Source organism: Coregonus lavaretus, assembly GCF_964263955.1.
Source record: "Coregonus lavaretus genome assembly, contig: HAP1_SCAFFOLD_791, whole genome shotgun sequence".
Classification (NCBI taxonomy): Eukaryota; Metazoa; Chordata; class Actinopteri; order Salmoniformes; family Salmonidae; genus Coregonus; species Coregonus lavaretus.
The window spans coordinates 17,535-26,301 of NW_028163290.1; positions in this window are offsets into that span (position 1 = coordinate 17,535).

Genomic DNA, 8,767 nt, shown 5'->3' on the forward strand with positions numbered 1-8,767 from the left:
AAAGTGCTGAACAAATAGTTATATTGACTACGTCCGTCCTAGCTCGCTCATTAATGTCTTAATCGAAATGTACGGATTGCCTCTTATCCGCTTGTCGTCCCCTTATGCCATAGTTTGTACATCTCTATTGTCAGTAGAAACCACATTTGTTTAAGCAAGTCAGCCATATCAGCTATGTTTTTTTTTTAAAGGCAGTAAATGAGGCTGAATGAACTGTTTCTCTGCCAGACAAGGCTCCACTGATAGCCAGGTGTAGCAGTGGTAAGGTGTTGGGACTCTGCTGCTGGGACTCTGCTGTTGGGACAGCTTTATGGAGGCCCTAACAGTTTGTGGTCACAGTTAGTCACTGTTATAGTGCAATTAATGTATTTTTCAGTGTTGTGTTGTGTAGTGGCTTTGCTGGTATGCATCCCAAATTTTTTTGTTTTGCCCCACCAAGATTTACATGCTAAAATCGCCACCGCTGTAGCCTATGCATGGACGTAGAAGCACAGGTCAGTTATCTTTCCAAGGAAATGTACTTCCTAAATATAATTAGGCTAAAGTTTACTACATAGCCTGGAAATAAATATTGATCACCCATATTTCTGTCTGAAAATCTTCCCACCTCCCGAGTGGCGCAGTGGTCTAAGGCACTGCATCGCAGTGCTAGCTGTGCCACTAGAGATCCTGGTTCGAATCCAGGCTCTGTCGTAGCCGGGCCGCGACCGGGAGACCCATGGACAGGAACAGGCCGGACCGTACTGGGAACACACACCACTGGCCTTACACGGGGGTCAGGAACGGGCCGGACCGGACTGGCAACACACTTCAGTACCTCTCGCCGTTCTAAAAAGCTAAAATACCACCCCTGCAGGATTAACAACTCAACTAGGCCCTGCCTATCCAATGGCAGTTCCGTTATTTCTTTCCCCAAATCCCTACAGATCTGATAGATCTGATAGATTCCGCTCTGCCTTACCACTGAGCTAGTCTACAGCAAAGGACTGTTCCTCAAGCTCAACAGTAAGGGCCTTAGAGTACAGTGCGCTATCCCCGAAGTCAAGTGCTTATGCTTCCTCACCCTGCAACCTGGCGCCTTCTCAGGATCGTCCAGGCCAAAGCGTCGACCTTAGGTCACTATGAGTGGACACTCTCTCCTGGGTTGGCTTAGCCCAGAATCACCCCTCCTACGACTCCTACCAATACACTCAGTACCTATAGTTGGGTCTCAGGTTCATTCATACCAGCAACTCGGGTTCCTGATAAACTAATTAACCAGAAGCTAGAAAATCCTGAATGAATCAAGTAATTTTCAGAAAGCTAGAGTAAAACGACACGCACTTGTGTGACTCTGATGACAATAAAGCAGGATTCCCTGATGACACAGGGTTCCAGAACAATAAAGCAGCATTCCCTGATGACACAGGGTTCCAGAACAATAAAGCAGCATTCCCTGATGACACAGGGTTCCAGAACAATAAAGCAGCATTCCCTGATGACACAGGGTTCCAGAACAATAAAGCAGCATTCCCTGATGACACAGGGTTCCAGAACAATAAAGCAGCATTCCCTGATGACACAGGGTTCCAGAACAATAAAGCAGCATTCCCTGATGACACAGGGTTCCAGAACAATAAAGCAGCATTCCCTGATAACACAGGGTTCCAGAACAATAAAGCAGCATTCCCTGATGACACAGGGTTCCAGAACAATAAAGCAGCATTCCCTGATGACACAGAGTTCCAGAACAATAAAGCAGCATTCCCTGATGACACAGGGTTCCAGAACAATAAAGCAGCATTCCCTGATGACACAGGGTTCCAGAACAATAAAGCAGGATTCCCTGATGACACAGGGTTCCAGAACAATAAAGCAGGACTCTTTGATGACACAGGGTTTCAGAACAATAAAGCAGGACTCTTTGATGACACAGGGTTTCAGAACAATAAAGCAGGACTCTTTGATGACACAGGGTTCCAGAACAATAAAGCAGGACTCTTTGATGACACAGGGTTTCAGAACAATAAAGCAGGACTCTTTGATGACACAGGGTTTCAGAACAATAAAGCAAGTTTATTCAAAATTCCAGAAACAGGCAAAAATAATCCCAGATCAATCAATCAATCACAAATCAATATCACCAATTGATGATAAACACAAATTAACCTTGGATTAAATTGAGGGAGTCCTTTAGCGCCCAAAACTAAACCCTTATTAGGGTGTACCAATAAAATATTTTTTTGTCTATTACAATTTTAGGACAAGCACATTATTTAATAACAAGAAAAAACGTGTTATTACCTTCTACAAATTATATACAGCTTTTTGTCTCCCCCCGCAGGATGCTCAGTCCCTCAGTTGGCGTCTAAAAAACGAACAGCTACTTTAACACACTTCTATCAATGAGGTAACCTTACGGGTTCCTCCTAGAATTGTACTTTAACACTTTAAGAATAAAAACAAAGTATAATACAAAATCTAAATTCATCTTAAGCTAAAAAGCTACAGCAAAAATCTTTCTCCAGCAGACGACAGGTTCTTCTAGCAAGCTCAAAGATAGTCGTAGCCTTCCCAAAAATCCTTCCTCCTTTATACCCTAATGCCCTCTTCTGTCGTCGTGACTACCACCTGCTCCAATGACGCCTTCGGTGGTTAACACCTAATGCGTCCACCTTCTCTAAAAGGGGCTTTTTCAGCCCCCACTAACCTCCACTTTTTCTCACCTAGGCAGGACACATGCTTCAACCTCGTTGCTGCTCTGACCCGGGGATTTCCTGATTTAAGCTAACATCCTTAATATACTTAATTAACATAAACTTCTTATAACATAAATGTTTCTAACATGAACCTTTGCTATTCCCTTCACCTTCCTTAACTCAATTCTAGTCTTACTCCAGCCTAATTTATTACTCCACCATTATATAATCTCATTATCAACCTCCTACAGGCGCTAAGGCCTTGTCCTCTAAGCCTAATCAAACATAGTCTATATGCATCACACCTTAAAGCAAACAACATTATAACACTCCTAACCAGCTTACTGCATTACTTTAATCCCCCTTTAATATTTCCCAATGTTTTCAACTTTTAACATTTCATATATTTAACCTTTAATTATTATTGCAATAAATTCCAGTCCCAATTAATTTCTTATTCTCTTTAGTCAATGTCAATTCTCCCTCAATGTTCCTTCTTCTTTGTGTTCCATGTATGAGTGAAAGTGAAACTTCTTCCTGAGTGTGTGTGTGTGTGTGTGTGTGTGGGTGTATGCAAGTGGGTCCTCCCTACCTCCCTATGCCCTCTGTCACAGAAAACTGAGCCTCAACATACTATTCTTGACACAGGAAAGAATCTCAGTCTACCTCTGTACATTACCAAACAGGAAAGAACTTCAGTCTAGGAAAGAACCTGTTTGGTAACAGCTAGCTACTTAGCTAAACAATGGAAGGTGCGCAATCTATTGCTACAAAGCTAGCTGGCTAGTTAGCTGTAGCTATCCTGTAACCTACCTTGACGTACTAGAAAGTAATGTAAACAAGTTGAGGAAAAAAGTAACTCCAAGAAACTTGGTTTATTATCATCTGAAGCAATTTGGTTATCCTGTCTTGATTGAGGAAGTAATATTTTGCTATCTCACAACATGAAAGTAGTCCCGTGTAGCTCAGTTGGTAGAGCATGGCGTTTGCAACGCCAGGGTTGTGCGTTCGTTTCCCATGGGGGACCAGTATGAAGAAAAAAAATAGTTATGCCCTCACTAACTGTAAGTCGCTCTGGATAAGAGCGTCTGCTAAATGACTTAAATGTAAATGTCACATTACCATACAGGAAAGAACTTCAGTTACCTCTGTTCTTAACCAAACAGGGAAACCACATTTATGTTCTATTTCTTCTTGTAGCCATAAATAATTAACATTTTAGTCATTCAACTAATATCCAGAGCGACGTACTGTCAGTTCATTCAACTAATCTTGGTAGCCCAGAACAAAAATGATAATTTATGTTATGTGCGTCTGTCCACGAGAGATAAGTACAAAACAACCATAGACAGTCATTGTAAGGAACCCCTTTTTCTTCAAAAATAACTATCTGCAGAATCAGATACCAGGAAGGAAATACAAGTAGGAGTGAAGAAACGTGAGATGAATTCCTGTCCCTCCCTCAGGGGCTGATCTCATAAGTGGCTCTCAGGCGTAGTGTGAAGTTCCCTGGCAGCCCTCGTCTGATCAGTTCATCGCGGAGCTGGAACCAGAACACACGCAGTGATTATCAGGTAGAGCTGAGGAGATACCTGTCGTTAGCTGACTATGAACCTGTCTGATCTGACAGTGAGACTGACCTGCTGTAAGACCACATTTCTGATGTAATCATCTGTTAGTGTGATCAGAGAGGACAGTTTTATCCTCAGTCCAACAATGTATCCTGTGGATACACAGTCAAAATTACTACAACACACACACACACACATTATTTTTAAAATTTGAAAAAAAGTTAATATTGTACTTACTAGGCCCAATGATGTTTAATGTATTGACCACATTATTGGTTGTGAGATTGGTGGTTGGTTTGTACTTAAAGTTGTGGTCATTGTGGTAGTTGTGGTCACTGTGTTAGGTGTGGTCACTGTGGTAGGTGTGAGCGCTGTGTTAGGTGTGGTTGCGTGTGTACTGAAATTTGTGGGTGCGGTTGTGAGTTCAGTAGTTGGTGGGGTGGTAGATGGAAGTGCAGTTCCATTCTGTGTGGTTCTGATCGCTGCAGCACAAAGACAGACAAGACAAAGATTGGTTGATTGATTGGTAATTGTCTCAAACATGCATTTCAACTAGCATCTGTAAGTAACATTGAGACTACCAGAACACCAGAAAGGGGATCAATAACATCAAGAGAACATACTGTACCCACCGCTTGTGTTTCCAACACTGACGATCACACAGCGCAGCTCAGAGTGATACTTGGAACTGACAAGATCAACAGAAGTGGGAACATCTGTTACACTGTTCAGATCTTTGCTTAAACAGCATTTTAATCAAACATTTCAAAACCAAACAAACCACATACCATTGGTTTTAATAAAGCATTACAAAACCAAACAAACCACATACCATTGGTTTTAATAAAGCATTACAAAACCAAACAAACCACATACCATTGGTTTTAATAAACCATTACAAAACCAAACAAACCACATACCATTGGTTTTAATAAAGCATTAAAAAAAAACACATACCATTGACGGGAAAGGGAAGGAACCTAGTCAGTTGCACAACTGAATGCATTCAACCAAAATGTTTCTACATTTACATTTAACTGATAGTCTTGATAGTAGGCTACAGAAATGCTGGATTAAACAAGTTTTCAAGTTGAAGTTAATTTTTTGCCTTAATTTAATCGGGTAAGTCATTGGAACACAATATATTGTGCTGTAAGTTTCCAGTTTAAGGGGCTGCAGACTGACCTGTTGTTCGCTCCCCGAGCGATGAAGCACACAGGATAGTACCCTCCCTCCTCATCCTCAGTGGGCGTCCATCTTAGAAGGTACTCTCCTGGGACCGTGGTGTTCTTTGTGATAGTGGAAGGTCCACTCACCAACAGCTCTGAAACCCTTCAAACACACAGGGAGGAGAAAAATCAATAAATACAATGTCATTTTATTTGTCTCTGCCAGCAAATCATCCTCCTAAAAGATAGGCTATATCATATATGCAAAACGTAGCACGTGTCGCTGTCATCATTCTTGCTGCTTCCAGTTCAGTATCCATACCTGCGAGATCAGGTGCGCCTGCGCTCTCAATGAAATGGCCTAGGCTGTAGCCCAGTAGCGACCTGTCCGGTTTTGAGCCCCACATTTTTTGCCAAAAATAATTATATATATATATATATTACTTTTTTTGGCATTAATAGGTGTCACATATCAGTTCTCAAACTATGTAAAAAAATTAATATATTTTTAATATATCATTGAGTTAATAAAGCCGCATACAAACATGGTCTCTTTTTTGTTTTCTTGAGTAAGGCAGCTCCAAAATGCAGGTGTTTCAGCCTAGCTCAGTGCTTTCTATGGTGCTGGGGCAAGCCAGCGGAAAATACGGAGCGTAGCGCCCGATTGGCTCAGTGTTCTGTCACTCATGGGGACCCTACGTCACAGGCCAAGTCTAAATTCTTAGTAAAGAGTAGACATAGAAAATGTCAGCCCTTTATGTCCTGCCATAGTTATATTATAAGTGCCCTTCCAGGAAGGCTCAAGGTCATTGGCCACAGATAAAATGATGTCAAAACACGTTATATCTACAGTAGCTTTGATTGGACTGATCATGTCAACATCACACTTTCAAAATCTTAGCTAGCAGTCATCATCATGAATCAAGTCGACAATCTACTGGCAAATCCTTTTTAATCCTTGTCACATGAAGATAAATAATGAAGATAAATTATAGATAAAACGTATTGGTGCGCATCGGCCATTGGACATAAACATTACACAACAAGTTGGAAATCGCAAATTTAACAATGGTGGTTTGGAAGGAATCCGTGGCTAACTGCAAGCATTGCAAAGCGATCACTAGCCTCCTATTCAGTGGAGTGGTTGTGCGGTTTTATTTCCAAGTTCCCACCATAAATCCAGAGAATCCCAGACTTTGATGACAGAATTTGCCCACAAAGGACCGTCACGCCACCTTCCTGTTTAAGTAAGCAAGGTGAGTCCAAAAATGAATTGTATGCTGCAGCATAAATGATGTAATATGCCAGTGAATTGTGTTATTTGACGTGTATCGTTTTTGACACTCAAATTCCCAAACGGTGTTCAATGTGCCTCACCCTAATCATTTGGTCTATTTTCTCCTCTTAATTTAGCCTACTGTTCTGACTTGGTGGTGCACATGTAGCCTATATCCTGTTTTAGAGAAATGTAATCATCGAATATTGTAAGAGCTTTCATTGTCTGCTTATATGCCCCCTTTATTTATCCCACGGTTCTGACTTGGTGTCCAGGGAGAATGCTGTAAGAACGGCCCATGTTCTGAATTCTGTCGCTGCACATTTCAAAAGTGCTGAACAAATAGTTATATTGACTACGTCCGTCCTAGCTCGCTCATTAATGTCTTAATCGAAATGTACGGATTGCCTCTTATCCGCTTGTCGTCCCCTTATGCCATAGTTTGTACATCTCTATTGTCAGTAGAAACCACATCTGTTTAAGCAAGTCAGCCATATCAGCTATGTTTTTTTTTTTAAGGCAGTAAATGAGGCTGAATGAACTGTTTCTCTGCCAGACAAGGCTCCACTGATAGCCAGGTGTAGCAGTGGTAAGGTGTTGGGACTCTGCTGTTGGGACTCTGCTGTTGGGACAGCTTTATGGAGGCCCTAACAGTTTGTGGTCACAGTTAGTCACTGTTATAGTGCAATTAATGTATTTTTCAGTGTTGTGTTGTGTAGTGGCTTTGCTGGTATGCATCCCAAATTTTTTTGTTTTGCCCCACCAAGATTTACATGCTAAAATCGCCACCGCTGTAGCCTATGCATGGACGTAGAAGCACAGGTCAGTTATCTTTCCAAGGAAATGTACTTCCTAAATATAATTAGGCTAAAGTTTACTACATAGCCTGGAAATAAATATTGATCACCCATATTTCTGTCTGAAAATCTTCCCACCTCCCGAGTGGCGCAGTGGTCTAAGGCACTGCATCGCAGTGCTAGCTGTGCCACTAGAGATCCTGGTTCGAATCCAGGCTCTGTCGTAGCCGGGCCGCGACTGGGAGACCCATGGACAGGAACAGGCCGGACCGTACTGGGAACACACACCACTGGCCTTACACGGGGGTCAGGAACGGGCCGGACCGGACTGGCAACACACTTCAGTACCTCTCGCCGTTCCTCTACATTTTCCTTCCCTCTATACACCAATGGCTCCCGTAACCCGGTGGCCTTCTCTCCTCGTCCACCAACTCGCCCCTTATCTGCCTCCAGTGGCCCCGTCGTCCCTGCCATGTGCCCCCCCCTAAAAATGTCTTGGGGGTGCCCCTCGCCTGTCCGACGACTGCCTGGTTGGCGCCGCTTCTCCTCTCCTGCCTGGGCACGCTGCTTGGTCCTGTTTGGTGGGATCTTCTGTCACGATCGTCGGATATAGAGGACCAAGGCGCAGCGTGGAAGGTGAACATACTTATTTATTAAATGATACACGAACAAAACAACAAATCGATACGTGACGTCCACAGGTGCAAAACACAAACCAACACGGAACAAGATCCCACAAACACTGTGGGAAAACCACCTGACTAAATATGGTTCCCAATCAGAGACAACCAGCAACAGCTGATACTCGTTGCCTCTGATTGAGAACCACTCTGGCCAACATAGATATACAAAACTAGACTAGACACAACGAGCACAAAACATAAACTCTACACACCCTGGCTCAACTTAAAAGAGTCCCTAGAGCCAGGGCGTGACACAGTCCTGTGTTCCAATGACACGTTGTGTTTGCTAATCCAAGTTTATCATTTTAAAAGGCTAATTGATCATTAGAAAACCCTTTTGCAATTATGTTAGCACAGCTGAAAACTGTTGTGCTGATTAAAGACGCAATAAAACTGGCCTTCTTGAGACTAGTTGAGTATCTGGAGCATCAGCAATTGTGGGTTCGATTACAGGCTCAAAATGGCCAGAAACAAATAACTTTCTTCTGAAACTCGTCAGTCTATTCTTGTTCTGAGAAATGAAGGCTATTCCATGCGAGAAATTGCCAAGAAACTGAAGATTTCGTACAACGCTGTGTACTACTCCCTTCACA